This window comes from Nannospalax galili, unplaced genomic scaffold, assembly GCF_000622305.1.
Source record: "Nannospalax galili isolate Female #2095 unplaced genomic scaffold, S.galili_v1.0 scaffold44, whole genome shotgun sequence".
Taxonomy (NCBI): Eukaryota; Metazoa; Chordata; class Mammalia; order Rodentia; family Spalacidae; genus Nannospalax; species Nannospalax galili.
Genome location: NW_008355789.1, coordinates 7,704,653 through 7,727,039, shown reverse-complemented (window position 1 = coordinate 7,727,039; position 22,387 = coordinate 7,704,653).

The window sequence follows — 22,387 nt, the reverse complement described above, 5'->3', positions numbered from 1 at the left end:
ACTTGAAAATATGATTTAGAAAGACACCATTCAACCCACAGTTAGAATCCCCAATACCCACTTAACGGCATGGTAACAGGCATCTACAACCCCGGTGTTTCTACGGTGAGATGAGAAGTAGTCACAGGGAAATCCCTGAAACATTGGGGGGAATGAGTCTGGTGTATGCAGTAGTGACAAAAGACCCTGCCTCAAACAGGTGGAAGGTGAGGAAAGACACCTGGCGTCCTGTGACTGCCACAGGTGTCCCGTGGCACACAAGAACAGCCCCCCCCCCCACAGATATTTAAAAAGCGACAAGTGTGGACCATCAAAATCAAGAGTAAGACTTGAAAAGCAATCAGGAAGAAAAAACATTACAAGCAAATAAGTGATAGTTTTAATATTAATAATTTCAACTGTAGAAATGGGGACCAAAGATGGTAAAAGACTCTTCAAAATGTGGAGAAAATATTCATCAGCAGAGGATTCTAGACACATACAAACTGCTATTCAGAAGGAGGCCAATATACAAATATCCTGGGGGCGGGGGAGGGGCTGCGGAGATGGCTCAGTGGTTAAGAGCACTGGCTGGCCGCTCTTGCAGAGGATCTGGGTTCAATTCCCAGCACTCACAGGGTGGCTAACAACCACCTGTAACTCCAGTTCCAGGGGATGCTCTCTTCTGACCTCCATGGGCACTGCATGACATGCGTGCTTACATACATGCAAGCAACACGCTCATATACATAAAATAAAATAAATATAAAAAATTTAAAAATATCCTAAGGGGAAATAAAAGCAGGTTTTTGACACGCTGACAAATACCCCTAAGGAAAGATCTAACGACAGCTTGTAACACGGCTCAGTGGGTAAAAGCACCACTGCCAAGATGGATGACCTGAGTTCAATCCCTAGGACACACATAGTGGAAGGAGAAAACCAGCTCCTGTAAGCTGTTCTCTGACCGCCACACACAGGCACGCTATGGCACACATGCACACCCCCACCTCAAATACACACAAACTAAACAAATGTAAAAATAATTTTAAAAAGAAAGATCTAATGAAGAATGAACTTTGGGATGAAGGAAATACAACACAGAAGCAAAGAGCAGTGTTCAGTAACAATAATTTCTTTTCCTAAAAAAAAAAATAAAAATGAAACTAGATTGAAGGGAGCGAGAGATCTAATACATCATCTCATCAGGAAGAATTACTATAGAATGCGCTTCAGATCTGTGCTTAATCACATTGTAATTTTTAGATGTTTATCTTTGACTTATTTATTTTTTCTTTCATATTTCCATGCTTGATGTGGGTATATTTCCCACCACAGGATTTATCCCGTTCTCCTAAACAGACAGATACCGAGTGACTGTATCCATAGGCTCAACTACAGTGCTGCTCGGGGCTGGGTTCAGCCTCAGCCTGAGTCATCTGAGCCTTGGTGCCTTATAGATGAACTGGCAGCATGGTTTGGGCTTTTATGCCACTGTCATGCCAGCCTAGAGAGCCCCCTAAGGCAGCCCTTTACTGAAGAATATACTCACTCCTTGGCCTGTGTCTAGACTCAGAAAAGGCCCTGGGGGAGACGCTGGGGTGATCTCAGCTAGGAAGAATTCATCCGTCTTTAGAAGTTGGTTAATCTAATCCTCCACTTTTAGACCTATAAATATGTTTTTAAAATATGTTCATTTTCTGGGCCTGGAGAGATGGCTCAGTAGTTAAGAATACTGGCTATACTTGCAGAGGACTCGAATTTGATTCCCAGCACCCACATGGCAGCTAACAACCATCCTTAATTCCAGTTCCAGGGGATCTGATACCTTCTTCTGAACTACGTGAGTATTGTATGAACGGGTGCACATGTACACATGCTGGCGATACACTTATACACATAAAATAAAAATAGATTTAAAAATGTATTTTATTTTCTTAGCATAGCTCAGCAGCATGAATTGGCTACAATCTAACAGCTCCTGTCAGGAAGCAGAATCTCCATGCCTGATTTCGATGAGTGATTTTCATCACTTATGCTTATTGTACTATGACCCATTTTTGCCATTGTGTATTTTCTAAGCATTACTGTGCTGGACAGCTTTAGTTGTCTACTTGACACACCTGGGTAGAGGAAGCCTCAGTTGGGGAATTGTCTCCATTGGACTGGCCTATGGGGCATTTTCTTGATTGTTGAGTGATATGGGAGGGCCCAGCCCACTGTGGGCGGTGCCACCCCTGGGCAGGTTGTTCTGTATTGTATAAGAAGGCAGGCTGAGCACAGGACAGGGGAGCAGCCAGTAAGTAGGTTCCTCCATGGCCTGTGCTCCAGCTCCTGTCTCCAGATTCCTGCCCTGACCCTACCTTGGACTCCCTCAGTGATGAACTCTGTGACACAGGAGATGTAAGCCGAATAAACCCTTTCCTCCCCAGGTTGGTATTGGTCAGAGTGTTTTGTCACAGCGATAGAAAGAAGAGGACAACTATGTTATCTTTTTCTGGTTTTTTTTCCCATTAGTTACATCTAATTTGATTCTACTGCTTACAAAAATATATTTTCCCGATTCTTTCTACGCATACCACACACACACACACACACACACACACACACACACACACACACACACTTTGGTCTTCTCTCACCTGCATCTTGTTTGGTTTTATACTTGCTACATTAATATTTATCACCAAAGTTGGGCTTTAAAAAAATCTGGTAACTTCTCATAAACCTTCAACTAATTTCTTTAAGTCACTATTTCTTTAACTGAATATTGGGAGTGCATAGATCACTTATATATTATTTATATATATAATTTATTTATACGTAATTTATACTGGAGGAACTTGAAATACTGGAATTAACAGATGGCGATGCCTGGCTTTGGTATAAAATCAAAGTCTACCTTTCTTAGATTATCTCAGAACCTGTGACAGTCGGATGAGCACTTCCTTGAAGTCATAATGCACGCCACGTTTCTGTATTAGCTCTCTCCACATAGCCTTTGCCTATCAGAGAATCAGCTTTTCAATTCCTTTCTGAGAGTATTCAATGGGTCTTTGTGTCCAGGAGCCTCTGGTTGATTTGATCACTGAACAGTCGGAAAGCACTGTCTTGGTATAAACATCACCTTTCTTATGAGACAGATATTACCTTCTGGTGCTGTAGATGGTCTGAATATATTTCAGAGAGATTAGGTAACCCATCCAAAGCCATAATCAATAAGTACAAAACATCAAATCTGAAAAGCCTTGCTATTATAACTAAGCTGTGAAAGTAGATGCACTTTATGACTTGGAATATAAGTAGCTTTTGGTCCTGGCATACATGACTTACCTTGTGATTTATAATTTTCTTTGATAGCCATTTTACCAACATACATGGTCTTCCATTTGGCTAGGTCTCGTAGAGGCAGAATGAAAAATGATCACAACTTTTCTTTCCCCTAGCTCCCTCAAGTATCACTATGCACTTGCTACTAAAGCAGTCCATCGGTTTCCCAAACTAGTACTGGTATTTCCAACTTCATGATCACCCTCTAGATGAAGAGTCAAGGTGGAATTTGCGACAGAGGAATTCAGAGAGACACTGATAATTTTATAATTCTCACTGGTCCTCCATGTTTTTCTTTACCATTTTCCCTTAACTTCTAAACTTAAAGATCTAGACCTATCATTTCCAAAGATAGTCTCCAGATGCCCCCTTCTCCAAATCTGAATATTGTGACAAGTTCTTTGTCTTCCTTCTAAGAGGAACAGGAAGTAAGATTCATTGGAACCAATATCTCAAGTCCTCTCCCTAGCCTACCCAGATCAAACAGCTCCTGAGAGCCAGTCTTTATTTTCATTCTTAAATGCATTTCAGTCCCTGTACCTGGGGGGCCTCTAAGAACAGAACTGTTCCTCTGGCTCTTTTTTCCATCCTCTCTCTACCTTTCTCCCTCCACTGGCTGTGTGTCACTTCTCTCTAGTGGACATCTGCTAGGTCAACTTCCTTCATTAGTTAACTTAGCAACCATATTGCTAAGGTCTGTGGTCAGATATGAAGAGCGTGGAAAGGTGGTAGAATTCATGTTCAAATTCATCATTTCCCTTTGGAAACAGTCATGCCTGAGCTAGCATGAGACCTGGTCAGGCTGCTGAAAGTCCTATTACATTGGGTTGGTTGCCTCTGGCAAGACAATTTCCATTTTTGCCAGAGCGCCACTAAGAGCTGGGTGAAGGCTTTCAAAGTCAGCTAAGATTTTTGTCCTTGGTGAGTTATGCTACTGATACTTTTAACATTGCCCGAAATTGGAGCTGAAGGTATAGTTGCCTTGGCTAATTCTCTGCCTGAGGTGAACATGGCTCCAGAGGATTTAGCTCTAATGTAAGCCTACCACTGTCTAAATATATGATCTCAGCCAAATAAACTAACGTCCCTGAAGCTTGATTTTCTTTTTCTGAAACTAGAGATGCATGCGCCTTCCTACAGCACATCCACAGAATTCAAGGGCAGTGTCTATGGTGACACTGCTCTTAGCACACTGTGCTCAGTAAATGTGAACTGGGTCTAGTGTGGTCGAAATGCCAGTTATCTTGGTGGTTTGCCTCCTGGTGTGTCTATGCTGTTCAATTCAGTCATTATTTGACTGCCGGCTGCTGCAGTCTACGTTCAGTGCACAGGATGCGGGTCAGGTGAGTACACGTCCGGAGGACTTCGAAGTGGTTGTTCGTAGTTGTGCCAAATTGGCTAGGCTGAACTGCATTGCCCTGATCCTTTCTTCATGTTTCCAGTTAGGGTAGGTCATGAGAAGCATCCCTGCATTCAAGCAGCATTTATCGCTCACTCTCCTTGGCCCGTGCCCACTAGCTCCTCTCTTCGCCGTCAGCCATGGTTCGACTTTGCCCTGGATCTTTCTTCAGCTTTCCTGACTCCACAGCCACTTGTAGGTTCTGCCGCTTGACAAAGGGTCTTGGCTTCTGCAGGACGCCTGACAACAGGGTCAGCAGCCATCAGAGCTGCCTTGGTCATGGCTGTTCTCACAGGCTCCAGCTCATTCTGGTTTGTTCTCCTGTTGCACCCTTTCTGTCACCTTCCCCTCAGGACTTCTGTTCTGCAGTCCTCCAGCTTTGGCATCAACATGCCAAAGGTGGCCTTCCAGAGACTGCCTTTGCGGCTCCCGTAGGTTCTACCTCTGTGATCGAACCTTGACTTTGAGGACAAAAGTTCCTTAAAAAGCACCACACCTTGTACTGAACCTTCTGCAAGGCGGATTCACTGATTGGTTCAGTGATGGTGCGGAGGTTGGAGTGCTGCAAGTCCAGAGCCCAAACTACATTTTATCTTGGGCTAGCTTTAGCTACTTTAATAGCCACTCCTTGACCACCTCTGTATCTCTCCTGATACCCTATGACTAACAGGTTAATGCATTTTAAAATGCATTAACTTAATAGGTGATTAGATCCCACCAACCAAAAGGCTGAGAGTGTCATATAGCATCTGAGGTCCATAGCGGAGATTTCCCTACTTTATCTCAAATGGCCTACCTGATGTTTTCATCAGTGAGTTTGAAAAGTGGCTTACTTTATGATTTTCTTTGTTCTGTCACTATGAAAAAATTCATTAAACTGTTGTCACATTGGAATACAGAATTTAGGGTAACATGAATCTGTGTTTATGGGCCATTGGTCACTAATATTTGGCTCTGGATTAAACTATCACTTATCCACTTTGGGGTGAGAGTTGTATTAAACTTCAAGCAAAAAGTAGAGGCAAGATTATTCTGAGGGGTACTGAGCACAGTTGATGATGCCTTGCCTGGCATTTTAGCCTCACTGAAGATTCTAGAATAGGAAGATTTTACTCATGAGCCTCCTAGTATTTTATAATCTTGGTTGCTAATTTTATTTTAGATACAGATTGCTTTATTTTAGATGTAGATTGCTTTATTGAGTGCTCAATCGGACAGCCAAGTCATTAGGGTGCTTTAACCACTGAGTCATCTTCCCAGCCCTGATCTATATTTAACATTTAAAAAAATTTATTTATCAATGTTTGTATGTATGAGTGTTTTGCCTGCATGTAAATTCACCTGTGCATGCAATGTCATGGAGATCAGAAGAGGGAGTTGGATACCCTGAAACTGGAGATACAGATAGTTGTTAGCCTACATGTGGGTGCTGGGAATTGAACCTAGGTCCTCTGCAAAAGTGGCCGGTGCTCTTAACTGCTGAGTCATCTCTGCAGCCCCCTCTCCCCTTGGCCCACAGTTTTACTATCATTGAGGTAAAGGGATGATTTTCCTACTCATTCTAATCAGAGCTTTCTTCTTTTTAAACCAGTTTCACACACTTATTTTATTGTTGACCCAACAATTTATTGCTGAGTGAAATTGTTCCAGTATAAGCAAAATTACAAATGCAACACATATTAGTATGTCAGGCTGCCCTTCAAATAGTCTTTACAGCAGAAGTCACATGGCTAAGCTATGTTTCTTTTGCTCCCGAGGACACATGCCTCTACCAGGTGAAAGTGGAGCTCTACAGATAACTCAGAGCAGCGCATGCTCTATTTTTTACTGTTCTACATTCTCAGAGAAGCTCAGTTTCCTCCTGTACAAGGGAGTGAATATCCCCATTTCATATCTGTCATGCTTTAATGAATGTTTTGCCCCCAGATGATGTACATTCTTGACAACACAAAATCCTGGAATAAGACATGGGCATTAACTATGACACTCAAGTTTGCTCAGTGGCCCCCAGTGATCAGGTGAACTGAAAAGCAGTATGAGGGAATTTAGGACGGATATATCTGAGATTATCATTGAGGTGGTAGTTTAGGATGTGTATCTCAAATGACATCTTTTAAGTCTATGTAAAATATAAGAAAGTTATATTTCAATAAAGTAGTAATGTTTTTAAAAATCCATGGATCATCTCTTGACTAATGTAATAGAGAAGGTGGAGATTCACTGCTCCTGGTAACAGCCATGGGACATAAAATTCTTAAGCACAGTCCAAATATTAACTATTATGCGCTGAATGCTCTGTCTCCAGCTTGTGGTGCTGTAAGATTGAGGCTGGTGGTAGTGGGTCATTAGGAGTGGGCACGTGACGGTGATGCCCGCCCCATGTTGAAGCCACCCTTCTGCTTTCTGGCCTGGCAGGTGTGAAGCCACTGCCTCATCTTCCCACCACTATACTTTCCCTGCCACAACAGACTACAATTTATTTCAGAAACCGTGAGCCAAAATAAAAATCTCTCTCTTGTTTCTGTCCTTTGTGTGATCTAGTGGCTACCACACAATAGTTTGGATGTCTAGTTGTCTGTAGTATTGGCAGTTTGATAACAATCTTATAACAGGTTTTACTTTTGACCCTGACTCCTTTCCTCTCCTCTACTCCTGTTTTCCTAGAATCCAGTTGAGAAATCAACTAACACCTAAGCCTTTTTACTAAGGGTGTGCTTTCCACTGGACACTCTGGGTGAGCATCTCTCTTCAAAGCTGCTCTATACTCTAAATATAGCTGGTGCTGTAAATGTTGAAAGTCTGCTTAAGATCTTCAGTACAGAAGACATTTTTGAGTGATGCTTTCGGAAAAGAATATTTATCTTCTGCAGATTCCTGCATGTATTCAACTGAATTATTCATTTGAAACTTCTTGGGATTTCAACTTTATTTTGTGTAAATCTATCATGATGTTAAGAGAAATATTTTCTAATCAGAGCTTTTTAAAATCTGAGTCAGATCAGAGGGACCCACCTCCCCCTGCGTGCAGAGCAAGTGGTAAGCATTGTTAGAGCGTCATTAAATTGGCTAAAATCACTATCAATGTTAATGATAAATCTTTAATGTAATCAGTCCTTCTGCTGTTTATTTTCCTGTAAAGAGCATAATGTTGAGGGATGAGAATTTATTTCTTTGACTCACTCCCCAGTTGCCAGTTCTTAGACTCTTCCCCAGTTCCCCAGCAGCTGAGCAAAGGACTGTCTGTCAGTCAAGCAGCCGGTGGGACTATCCTTATCCTTGTGTTAGCATCAGCCATTTTGAACTCTGAAGATACCTTGAGGAAGCTGTGCACAGCTGCTTGCTGCAGAAGCACAGTCTGGCCCTGACGGTGCTGTTGCTGCTATAACTGAGTCTGTTTGTGCCAGACTTTTGGCCATCACAAGCTCCAAAGGATCTGCAGCCTCTTCCACCTTGACCAGAGAGGATACACATCCCTTGGTAGTATCAGAAGGACTCTTGTGACTAGTATAAAACAGACAATGCTATGATCTATGACCAGTATAAACACAATCCTTTTTCATGAAAGTCTGCAGTGATTGGTACCAAGATCTTTCTGGCTATATGTGCTGACTTCAGCTCACTCTATGGGCTGGCCAGGAGATACCCACCTGTGCTGCCTCCCTGGCCTTACAACATCAGGCTGACTAGAAGGCCTCCCTTGGGTTGTCTTTTTCCTGCCTGCTTTTCCTATCCATCTTTAGAGGGGCCTGAGCTGGTAGCATGAAGCAGCAGCAGTGGTAGGAAGGTGGTGGTGAGCTCCAGTTGCAGGAGCTGCCATCGACCTTGGAAGCAGCAGCAGCAGCAGTAGCAGCAGGAGGAGGAGGAGGAGGAGGAGGTAGCTGAGGCACCAAGGGCAGTAGAAAGCAGCGGTGGTAGCTGATGACCCAGCAGCAGCCCCAGCAGTTATCATTACAGAGAACCAATAGAAAATCTGTGGAAAGAGAGCCGCTAGGGACATGCAAACGGAATGTGTAAGAAAAGAGAAGATGGGGCTGGAGAGATGGTTCAGCGGTTAAGAACGCTGGCTGCTCTTGCAGAGGTCCCAGGTTCAAACCACAGCACCTATATGGCCACTAACAACCATCTGCAACTCCAGTTCCCAGGGAATCCAACACCCTCTTCTGACTTCTGTGGGCACTGCACAACACAGGTGCACTTAAACTGACTGACAGGCTGACTAGATTCACCAGAAGGGCAAGTAGTGGGGAATGGCTGGGGTGCCAACAACACAGCAGACAGTAGCAGGGATATCAGAGTATAAGGGCTCAAGTGGGGAGAGGGAGGCTATGGGAGGGTGCCATCTGGAAAGTGGGTGTATAGTCAAATATGGTTTGGGATGTTCTGTGTGATAGACACACAAAAAAAAATCAACAAATTTTTAAAAAATGTATTATATTTGAGGAGGAAGCATGGAAATTTATGTCATGCTAATTAGTAGAGGTGATAAACATTACCACTGCAATCTACTCGATGACTTTATAGACATATACAGGCGCCAAGGATCCAAGTGCAACCGATTAAGACTAGTAATAATCAGATACATACAGATTAGAGATGCATGTGCCAACATCTCAGTGTTAGTAGCAAAAACAAAGAGTCCTTCCACAAGGAACAATATATTCTAAAATGAAATGGAGATCTTTTTTAAAGGTTAAAAAACTCATTCAGTTTTATGTCTTACAGGGCTTATACTGAGTTCAATACTGTATAACTATGTTAACTCAACTGTGAACCTAGACACTTGCACCAACCTGTGAAAGAGATGTACTCTTGCTCTGGAGTGTGTTACTGAGTATGTTAAATCTGTAGCGAAATGCTTCTTCTAATCATGTAGTTATTAAAAATTAAAAAAACCCGATTCCTGAGAATATCTGCTGTTTGTGTGGCCTTCGCCACCTGTATCCACTTTCTTGAGTGTGTGTTATTTTCCTATCGTGCTTCTCGATTATCGATGTATGTTAGATATTCGTTTACATTCTCCATCTGTTAGTTACAATGGGTACTTTTATTTTATTTTTTAAATTTTATTTATTATTTTTATTTTCTGTGTATTGCCTGCATGTATGTGAGCACACCTGTGTCATGCAATACTGCGGAGATCAGAAGAGGGCTTCGGATTCCCCTGTAACTGGAGTTAAAGATGGTTCGTAGCCGCCATGTGGGTGCTGGAAATCGAACCTGGGTCCTCTGCAAGAGCAGTCAGTGCCCTTAACCACTGAGACATCTCTCCAGCCCCGTACAATATGTACTTTTAAAGCCAAGGTTATCATCTTGGTATTTTTTTTAATCTAGCATTGATAACTCTATCCGATTTAAGCATATTTTGGTGGTCTTTTTTCAGACTGTATTATTTGAATTTTCTGGGTTTCTAATTCCTGTTGCTTTGACTGACTGACAGTGAATTCTCTCTCTCTCTCTCTCTCTCTCTCTCTCTCTCTCTCTCTCTTTCCTTACATTTTATTCAGTATTTGAGTCCTTGTTCAAGTCCACATTATTTTCTTGCTAGAAGTTTTATACATTTCTTGCTAAATTATTAAATAAATATTTAATATTTGTTGAAGATTTATAGGAAAGTTCTGAATTTTACAAATGTTGTAAACCTTTAATATTACTGAATATAATTACTAGCTCAAATAAATCATTAAGCAGTTACAGAAAGATTTATTTATCTGCTTAATGTAAAAGTGAAAATGTGGATAATTTTTAGGAATTGTTTACTATATATTCATCTTTATGAATTTTGCACGGAGTTATTGAAGAAAACATAATAAACACAGTAAAGATAATGAAGTTTATTGTTTTCACAGAAAATACAACTTCTTTTCATTTCCATCTTACTTGTTTAAGAAAGTTCCTTTGTCATTTTAAAGGTGAATTTTTCTAGTCGTAGTACAAGGAGCTTAAAGGCTGGGATGAGGTTAAGCCATCCTTGCTTTTGCCTTTCTTTCTGTAAGCATTGAAATGCTGTGCCTTAAAAAGTTCCCACAGCTGATTGGCAGATGTTTTATTTGAAGTTCCTCACTTTGATGTTTTGTGGCTTTGACCAGATATGGTCAGGGAGCAGCTGTCATTTTTCTCTCTTTCCCTTCTTCCAACTCGCACACTTGGCTACATTTTTTCCTTTATTCACGTATTTATTATGTTTAAACTGCTCAGTCCACACCCTGTTCCTCAAAACACATTTATCTTACAGCTGAAATTTTGACTATAAAATTTGGAGACTACATTCTAGAGTAATTTATAATTTGTACACGTTTTCACTTCTTGGATAGAGTGATTATTTGTCTTTTTAATAGAAGAAGCTTTATTGTTACTATCAAAATTATACATCATATTTAAAAATAATATCTCCTTTAAAGCAATTTTGCTAAATATTTGCCCTTATCTTCACCTGGCTGGTTCTTTTTACCTTGGTATAATGTTCCATCTTTGGACGGTTGGTTCGATACGGCCTTTTTTCTGTTGTTTTCCTTTTATTCTTCTTTGTTTTAATAATGCTTGCGATCAAACCCAGGGTCTCAGACACACAGGTAAACAAACACTCTAGCATTAACTACACATACATAGGTGTTACTTCAATATTTCAAAAATTAGATGTGGATTTCTCCCATTATAAGCATCAATAATCACACCACATTTATTATCTTTATATAAAGAGAATGAAATTTCACATTTTTACTTCATTCCATCTTTCCTTCTTTTTAGTCTTTGGTAAATACAGTCAGCAAATTATTATCTTGTTTTTTTCCCAATGTATATTTTTCAAAATATTTTATTTATTTTTATTTTATTTTATGTGTATGCATGTATTGCCTGCATGTAGGTAAGTGCACCCATATCGTGCAGTGACCACGGAAGACAGAAGAGATGGCTCATCAGTTAAGAACACTGGCTGTTCTTGCAAAGGATCTGGGTTCGAATCCCAGCACCCACATGGCAGGTAACAACCATCCGAAACTCCACTTCCAGGGAATCTGATGGCCTCTTCTGTCTTCCAATGTAGATTTTTATTGAATTTTTGTGCATTTTATACATACATCTTAATCATATTTAGACCCCTCCCATATCTGCACCCCCTATAGACTTCCCACAGAATTTTGTACATTTTTGTCATATATATTAAGGCTTATCAAGTCAAGTTTGTGTACCCAGAGACCCTCAATGTGAGTTTTTTCACTGGAGCCTGGTCAGCCTATCTAGCATCATTGCCTTAAAGAAGACCAGCTCTCTCTTGCCCAGCAGTGATCAGCTGCCAATAGTTCCCCAGCTAAGGTTGGGGCTTCTTACCCATTTCCCGGTTCTGTGCTGGGTTTTTGTCTGGATGAGTTTGCACGAGTCTTGTGCATGTTGTCACCATTGCTGCACGCTCATACGAGCAAGTTCTCAGAAGCCTGGGAGACTCTGTTTCCTTATGGTCATGCACTACCCCTGGCTCTTACAATCTTTCCATGCCCTCTTCCTCCGTGGTCCCTGAGCCCTGGGTGGGTGAGGTTTAACGTAGCAGTCCTATCCAGGGACACACATTCTATAGTCTCTTATTCTCTACACCATGGCCTTTTGTGTTCACTGCCCTCTGCTGCATGTGGGCGCTTCACTGTTGAAAGAAAAAAAAGCTTCTTTGATGAGTGGTGACTGGCACTCGTCTACAATATGAGGATCCTTATTATGACAGATGCTGGGTTTTCTTTAGGCTCTATGACCTTTCCAGCCATGTGTATTTGGCAATGTTACAGTGCCACACTTGAGCTTCCTCCCACTGAGTAGGCTTTAAGTCTAATTAGGTAGCTGTTGAGTACCCAAGATAAAAGTGCCAATACTGCACTGATATGTTTGCTTTGCTGGTCTTTGTTGTGGTTATTAAGTTTTAAAGCTGGGGTTGGACCATTGATTGATTTTTCTTCCTTAGCAGCTTGCATTGTATTCTCTAAAACTAGGCGAGCTGGTCTTCAGGGAGGAGACTTCCAGATCAGTTCCAGCTCCACTGTTACAAGTCCTCTGTCCAAAGTATGTCCTGTCTTCAGCAATAGGGTCTTACCTTCAAGTTCTGGAAGGTAATCTAGGGCTATGGCAATAGCTTGTGTTATTTGGGGAGTCTCTTTAACTACCCTGACCAACAACTTGAGGGAAGTTTCTCCTGTCTGGAACTGTTTCTTGTTATCTAGCCTTCAAGTATACACATGCAATCATGTACAAGTATCATACAGCTTACAAAATCAGTAGATATCTATATACCGATAACAACAATTGGAAAAACAGATCATACAAATCTTACCATTCATAATAGCTTCAAAAATATCTAGGAATAAACCAACTAAAGACATTAAAAAGCTCTACAATGGCAGTTTTAAATCTTTGAGGAGATTGAAGAAGACAGAAGGAGATGGAAAGACCTCCCATGCCCATGGATTGGTAGAATTAATAGTGTGAAAATGACCATCTTACCCAAAGCAATTTATAGGTTCAATGAAATGCCAATCAAAAATTCCCATAACACTCTTCACATAATTAGCAAAAAATACCCTGAAATTAATATGGAACCACAAAAGACCCTGGATAGCCAAAGCAGTCTTGAGTACAAAGAGCAATGCTGAGAGGATTACTATACCAGCATGGTACTGACACAAAAACAGACACATGGATCAATGGAACATGATAGAAAACACAAACATGAGTGCATGCAGTTTCAGCCACCTGATATTTGGCAAAGGTGCCAAGAACACGTATTGGAGGAGAGACGGCATCTTCAACAAATGGTGCTGGCAAAACTGGATCTCTACCTGTAGAAGAATGAAATTAAACCCTTATCTGTCACCCTGTACAAAAGTCAGCTCCAAATGTATCAAATACCTCAGTGTGAAACCTGAAATTCTGAAACTGCTGGAAGGAAACATAGGCAGTATACTCCAGGAAAAGACCCTCTAAATCAGACAGCACAGAGGTGCTCAGAATTGAAGTCAACAATCAACAAGTGGGATCTCAGTACTAAAAACTAAAAAGCTTCTGTACAGCAAAGGAAACAAGCAAGCAAGTGAAGAGGAAACCCACAAAATGGGAGAAAATCTTCACCAGCTATAGATCTGACAGAGGATTAATATCAAGAATATACAAAGAACTCAAAAAACAATCAAGAAAACAAATGATTCAATTAAAAGATAGGCTGTGGATCTGAACGGAGTTCTCAGAAGAAGAAATGAAAGTGGCTAAGAAACTCCTTTAAAAGTGTTCAACATCCTTAGTAATTAGGGAAATACATATCAAAGCTACTTAAAGATTTCATCTTACCCAAGTCAGACTGGCTAAGATCAAGAGAACAAGTGACACCAAATGTTGGTGAGAATGTGGGGAAGGGGAACACTCATTCACTGATAGTGGGATTAAATACTGGTACAACCACTATGGAAAGCAGTGCGGAACACTTAAAAAACTGAAAATGATTTCTTCTCTGATTTTTGTTATTTCTTCTCATCTCCTGGGTTTGGGTTTCATTTGTTCTTGCCTTTCCGGATTCTTGAGATTTATTGTTAAATCATTTGTTTGTACTCTTTCTGACTTTTTTTTGGTCTTTTTGAGACAGGGTCTTTCTGTAGCCCCAGCTGTCCTGGAACTCACTTTGTAGAGCAGGCTGGCCTTGAACTCCCAGAGATCCGCCTGCCCCTGCCTCCTGAGTGCTGGGATTAAAGGAGTGCGCCACCATGCCCGGCTTCTGACTTTTAATGTAGGCACTTAGAGCTATAAAATTCCCTCTTAGGACTGGATTTAAAGTGTCCCAGAGGTTTTGTTGTGCTGTATTATCATTTCATTTTATTTAGTTTCCAGGAATACGTTTACTTCGTTCTTAATTTCTTCTTTGACCCATCCATCATTCAGGAGTGTGTTGTTTAATCTCCATGTGTTCATGTAGTTACCAGAGCTTGTTTTGGTGCTGATTTTAAGTTTTATTGTGTTGTGGTCTGACAGAATTCATGGAATTATTTCAATTTTTGTATCTGTTGGGGGTGGGGTTCTTTGCCCCAGTATGTGATCAATTTTAGAGAAACTTCCCTGAGTTAATGAATAGAAAGTGTATTCTTTGATGCTTAAGTGGAATAGTCACTAGATGTCTGTTAGATCCATTTGATGTACCACACCATTTCATTCAGATGTCTCTCTGGTTATTCTTTGCTCAGTTGACCTGTTTATTGGAGACAATGGGGTATTGGAGTCATCCTACTATTACTGAGTTGGGGTTAATTTGTGCCTTACAGTCCAGTAGTACTATTTTCATGAAATTGGATGTGCCAGAGTTTTGTGCATATATGTTCATGATTGTAGTATCTTATGGGTTAATTGTTCTTTGGATCACAATGAAGTGACCCTCTTCATCTCTTCTGATTAGTCTTAATTTGAAGTCTATTTTGTCGAATATTAGAAATGCAACACCTGCTTGTTTCTTATTGTCATTTGCTTGGAATATTTTTTCCCATCCTTTCAACCTAAGGTAGTGCCTATCCTTGCAGGTAAGATGAGTTTCTTGCAGGCAACAAAAAGATGGATTTTGTTTCCTAACCCACTCAATTAGTCTGTATTTTCAGACTGGGGAGCTGAGCCAATTGGTGTTTAAAGTTACTACTGAAAGATGTATATTGGTTACTATCATTTAAATTTCTGTTTTCAGGGGCTAACGACATGGCTCAGCTGTTAAGAGCACTGACTGCTCTTGCAGAGGACCTGGGTTTGAATCCCAGCACCCACATGGTGGCTAACAACTGTCCATAACTTCAGTGCCAGGGAATCCAACAGTCTCTTCTGTCCCCCAAAGGCAATGTAGGACATGGGTGCACTTACACACATGCAGGTATAACACTCATATACATGAAATAAAAATAAATTTTAAAAAATTAAATTTCTGTTTGCATTCTTATTCCAATTTTGTGTTTCCACAATTATACCCTCATTTATCATCTTTCTGTTGCCTTTGCCTATAGTCATTTCTTTCTTCAGTCTTTTTTATTGCTTTGATTATTTTCTGTAGGGCTGGTTTGGTGGACATGAATTCTTTCAGCCTATTCATGACATGAAAAATTTTTCTTCTATTTATAAGTCACTTTGGAAAAAGCAAACTATGAAGAAAAAAATCAGCTCAGTGGTTGCCAGGAGATGGAGTGGGAAGAGAGGCTGACTGCAAAGAGCATGATGATTCTACCTGGGATGATGAAAATATCCTCTCTCTTGAGCTGATTTCATGACTGCCTACATTTTTCAAAACTCTTCAAACTATATGTAAAAGAGAGAATTTTACTCCGTGTAAGTTATTTTAGTTGTTTGTAAGCTATATATTTTAAACAATGTATTTACTTTATTGTTTGAAATTATTGGAATTTTTTATGAAAAACTTTAATGATAAGTTAAAGAATATAATGATATCTTGCATAGTATTTGTTTTTAGACAGCGTGACAGGTAAAATGTCACTGAAGACCAGTAATTCAGCTTCATATAAATGGATATCTGAAAATGTATTCTCATTGCACCTGGAATGAACGAAAATTCAGTTGAAATCAAAATTAGATAAGACACAGGGCTGGAGAGATGGCTCATCAGTTAAGAGCACTGCCTGCTCTTACAGTGGACCCAGGTTCAATTCCCAGCACCCACATGGTGGCTAATAACTGTCCATAATTCCAGTTCCAGGGGATTTGACACAGGCATTACAAGGCACAGCTATACTTACATACATGCAGATGATACACTCATACACAAAATAAAAATAACCAAAAACAAGTTCTTAAAAATTAAATAAATAAAATTAGACAAGGCAGGAATTGTAGTACACTTTAAAAATTTCATGTTCTGAAATGGGTTTTTTCTTAATGTTACTTGGGGTAGTAGATTACCATGACTAAACTACTATTTATACCTGTATAATATTTATTTTTTTAACCTCTGTCTCTTGTTTGTCTATAATAAACAAATTTTATGGAAGATATAATTTATTGTATAAAGATTGCAGAGGTATTTGTTTTATAGAGAATTAAGTCAACCAAGTCAAAATTTCCCTATTATTATATCCATAAAACAAATGTTGGAAAAAAGAGAAACTTAACCATTGCACTTAGCTTATAAGGTGGAAAGATGTATGATGATGTAAAGAAGATATTGCATAGAATTTGTTTTATAAACTTTAAAGGAGATGTGAAAAAAAATTAAACAAGATAGACACTGTGGTACACTCTAATCTCAGCACTTGAAAGGCAGAGGCAGGCAGATCTCTATGAAGGCCAGTCAGGCCTACATACTGAGACCCTGCCTCAGAAAACTAAATTTAAATAAAATTAGACAAATATGCTTATTTACTTCAACGTTAATTTGCCTAGATTTCTTTTGTATTGTTGTGTCTCCCTTAACATACTTGGTTTTTGTCCTGATTTTGGAAACCCAGAATATCTGTTCTTTAGACTTCCATTCTTTGCCTTCTATACCTATCAATTTATAATTTATTGTTTTAATTTCCTTATCATGTTCCTTTCTGTTTTAGAGGAGACTATCCAATTTATTGCTATGTCAGAGTTTCCAGTTAGACTAATGGATATTTTACACGAATCCTGGTTTTGAGTCAGAAAAGGCCCTGGAACTTACCAGATTTCTGTCTGTAGAAGGCATCTGTGATTACAACTCAACCATCATGAACACTCTAAGTTGAGAGGCACCAGAATATTCTTCAGTGCACCCTAGTAAACGACATACCACTGCCTCAAGAGGAGACATGAGGTCCGAATTTGGTGTCTCTTTTCAATCTGGCCACATCCACAATCCACAAAGCTGACATTCCTTGAAACCATGGAGTCCACTTTTTAAATTTCTGGATACAGGTTTTTATTTTGATATTTTTGGCTATTAAAATATTGGATTTGAACATAGGACAGTCAGTGCCTAACTTCTGAACCACGGACTACATTTTCTGTGAGCTTGTTTTGTTATGTCAGGCCCCTAACACAATTCACGTTATAGCAGGGCACTTTCCACACTCCATCTAGTCCTCTTTGCAGATTTCTTCTGTCTCAGACAGTGGTGTCAGCTGCTCTGTCCTTTATCGTACTGAGTTTTATTACAGACCCACAGCACCAAGACTGGGTCATTCCCTTCCCTTTCTGCTGCTTCTCTCCCATGCAATGCTGAACCTGTGGTTTGCTTTAACATATGTTACAGGTCACTTTGAACAGATGTTTGCCGTTATTTGTTTTTTATCACCCATTCTTAGATGATAAAAGCTCTCTCAAGACCAGATATTTATCAGAAGAAAAGGTTGAAACTATTGCCTTTGCATTGTCTCATGATGGTCAGAAATTTCCTTTCAGAGTATAAGGTGCACATCTGGTAGTTCAAACTTTGCACAATTTGGTCAAGATACATCCTGAGAGATGTGGGATAGGCACCATGTTCTGGATATGGTGTAGCTTTAATCCAACTGTGGTATTTAGTCTGGGGGAGGCAGGCTTTGGGAGGTGATTAGGGTTAGATAAAGTCAGTAGAGTGAGGTCCTTATGATGAATCCTGGTGGTTTTATATGTAGCGGGCAAGAGACCTGATAAACATAAAACATGTACATGTGTACTCCCTGTTCCCTGCAATACGATGCCCTGCAATACGATGCCTTGGGATCAGTCAACAAGAAGGTGTTACCAGATGAAAGCCTTAGAATTTGCATCTGCAGAACTAAGAGCCAACATAAACCTACTTTCTTTATAAAGTACCTTAGGCATTTCCATATAGTAACAACAATAACAACAACAACAATAAAAAAAAAACAAAAAACAGACTCATATAATAAGGATGCTGCCCGGGTGTGCCCTGGAGAGGGGAAATATCCATACATCTGTGCTAGAAGGTGCTGCAGACCACGTCAGAGTTTCTGTTTAGACCGATGGGTATTTCAGTGCCTCCCAGCTCCTGACTCGGAGTCAGAAGAGGCTCTACAACTTACTTTCTGTCTGTGGAAGTCATATGATTACTGATAAACCATCATCAACATTTCTAATTTAAGAGGCACCAGAACATTCTTTGACACATTCTTGCAGCCTCCAATGCCTCTACCTCAAGAGGAGACATCAGGGCAGACTTTGGTGTCTCCCTTTGATCTGGCCACAGCCACAGTCCTTGGAACTGACATTTCTAAAAACCACAGATGCTCCTTTCCAGTTTCCTGATATGGGTTTTTATTTTAGTATTTTTTTTCAATCATTGAAATACTGGGTTTGAAAACAGGACAGTCAGTACCTAATTTCTAAGTTCCTTCCAACCTGGAACTTTGCTTCTGCTTTAAAGGGCAGGTCGATGAGCGGTTGGATAGGAAAGAAGACAATGTCATGACAAGTGAGAGTCACAGGCACCGCCAGGTGACTGTGACAAGACTGTGATGTGTCACGTTGAGAAGAGCCACCTAGACTCCCAACAGGGCTCCATCCCAGCCAGGCCACTTGTGCTAAAGCGTTTAGAGACGACCTCCACTGAGATGAAAGTGAGTTAAGTCACTCTGGTCCTCTGAGTCATATGGACAGATTCCCACCACACCCCACTTCCTGCAACCCAATGGGTTGAGTGAACTCTCAGTTCCTTCTTGGCATGTATACAGATCTTTACTGCACCAATTCCACCTGCTTTGAAAAATGAATGATAAGCTAGCCCACAATGAATTAAATACAAACACAAAAGAAGAAAATTTTGGTTTTATGAAAACTTGCGGCAGGTCACTATCACTATATACTGCTGTGAAGTACTAGCAAATTGTGACTATAACACACGGATCGGGAAAGTTAAACAATAAAAATCCAAGAGGATTATTTTGGCAGATTGCTTTGAAAGTATCATTTGTTGCATTGTAAAGCTAGTTAACTGAAAATCAGAATTTATACATTATGAAAATGTTTTATGCAAGAAAGACTCAGAAATCCTCTTAAAGGAGCATTTAATGTACATTTACTTTGCTGTTCAGGCCTCCCCTCTCTCTCCCTCCTCTCCTCTTTCTTCTCCTCTCTTTCCTTCCCTCTATGTCTGTCTGTCTGTCTCTCTCTCTCACATACACACACACACACACACACCTACCTAGTTGGGAAGAGAACCCTCATCAAATGACAGGTTCCACCCTAGACCTGAGCTTTTATTAAGGTTCTAGCCTAACTCCAGAATCCATACACACAGGGTCCCAGATGAGGTGTTTGGTATTATAGAACAGGCAGAGAATGTGGAATAAGATGTATTATAAGACCTTGAAACAAATCAGATTCTTTTTTCTTTTTATTTACAGTCCATTTTCTTACTGATGACGTGGACATGCCTTATCTCACAGGGTTATAGTGAGGAGTGAACCAGATTAAGATATGCATGGTGTTCGTGCTTAGGGCTCTCAAACAAATCCATATTCATATTGGCAGAATTTCCCCTTTCCAAGATCAGAGTTACAGTTGATCCTAGACCATATGATCATGGAACTCTGCCCAGTGCTGTTTATTGCACACAGTCAGCAGCCGTATCCACAGACATTTGTGTTCAGGGCAGCCTAGCAACTGAGTCAAGTTATGGGTTGCACCTGGGTTATGTGGGTGCTTCTGAGCAGCCAGAGCAAGTTTGCTCTGCAGACTTTTCCTGAGATAGGGATAATTCAATAGCCATCACGTCTGATATACTATGGAGAGTTCTCAGATAGAATCTTCCCCTCCTCCTTCCTAAACAACTTCACACAAGATGATGCCCAGGGTGGAAAAGAAAAAACATTCTTCGGTTAAAGGTTTGTGAGTCCCTATATTATCTTCCTAAAAGCTCGTAGACCTATCCTCTTTCATTTCTTAGCACACATACACATAGGCACCTACAACATCTTTATGGGTGTGGAAACCAAAGCCCCTCTTGAACTGCTGTGTTAGCACATATTAATGGTTGAAGGCACAAGGTCTGGAGTGCACCACACGTAGGTAAGAATGCTAATTCAGTCCCTCAACCAGCAATGTGATGTGAGGACATACATTCAACCCCTCTGAGCATTTGACAAGTGTAGAATAAGGCTGACTCTGCAGGGCTATTGTTCAAACAATTCCCTGCAGCACTTGATTGTATCTCACACAGACTGTAAACACCATTCAGATGCAGTAGATGGTTATCACCCTTGCTGCTAAGGCTACTACTTGACCCAGAATTCAGGCCCTATATCCTCCGGGAGTGAGGGGGGAGTGAGGGTCATGTTGAAAGAGAAACAGTGCTTACAGGTGACACCAAGATGGAAGGGGGACTCCCCAGGGCTCTCTCTTACCTTCACTCATCTTTCAGGGACAGCAGGAATGTAACCATATTCCATGATATCCCCACCTAACCCCGGGGCGGGGCCTATCACTCAGGCTGGGGAAACCTGGAGAGCTCAGAGTGTAGAGAGCCTCTCTCCAGCGACTGGGATTTTGAAATGGAATTGATGGCTGACTTTATTCTGCACCCTGGCAAGCTCAGCCCTTCCAACAGCTCCAACACTTTCCAGTCATAACCCTGTGATTTGAGAACAATGAATCTTAATATAATTGAGTTAACTGTATCATTTTTAATGTAAGACAATCTTGATTACAGCCAAAGGGCACCATTAACACACTGAAGGAATGGCCGAGATTTTAGCATGTGAATGTTGTACAGAAAATAGAACTAATTAGCATTAATTTAATTCGAAGATTAAAGAAAATCCTGCTTTTAATTTTTAATTTAAGACAAACCATTTTACTCTGAACAAAGAAAGAATAATAAGTACATTTTTTTCCATCTGAAAGGCAATTTTTACTTTTGCATTATTACATTAATATGGGACTGTGGGAATCCTGACCCCATTAGAGATCAAATAATCAGCATTTAATTATTGACAGCAAATTAATATTTAATAAAGGCACAAGGGTTCCGGTATATGAAAGAAAGGAACCAAGGTTCTGCTGACCCAGAAATGTCCAGAGGGTCCCTCAGCCAGAATGTGCTCTCCTGTGCTGAGGGTAATAAGTTGGGATCCCCAAAGAGTCCTGGAAGTTCATTCTCATCCCAGCTACCCAGGCAAGGAGCAGAAAAACCAGTGTCTGTGCGTTTGCTCCTCTTCATCTTCCTACTCCACCCCGCCTCAGTCCGTCCTTCACCAAGCACTTAAATAATACATCGAATGTCACAACTGAAAGGAGGACAGTCATAATGAAAAAATAATAAAAGAAGAGGCCAATCCCCCTTTTTATTCGGCAAAAATAATACTGACTTCTCTTTGCTGTGGGACTGCTTGTCAGGGATAATTTCTAACCAAAGAAGACATAATGGATTTACAATGAAACTCAGATGCTTTCCTCAGACTCACAAAGATTCTGAAAATAAGCACTATTACATTAGCGGTCCAAGAAAAGCCAAGGAAAAGCTGTTAGCTGATTTCCCCAGAAAGCCCAGAGCTCTGTGCAGTGAAATGGCCTATGTGTGACCCATAGGGGTGGGCTTGGAAAACCTGTTTCCACCCCTTCCTCCCAGCTCTCATCAAGAAAACTCAGGCCAAGGCTCTGGTGGACCTGGAGAGAAAGGTTTTTTCTGTTGGTTTGTTTTTTTTGGTTTTTTTGAGACAGGCTCTCCCTGTAGCCCCAGCTGGCCTGGACCTCATTATGAAGACCAGG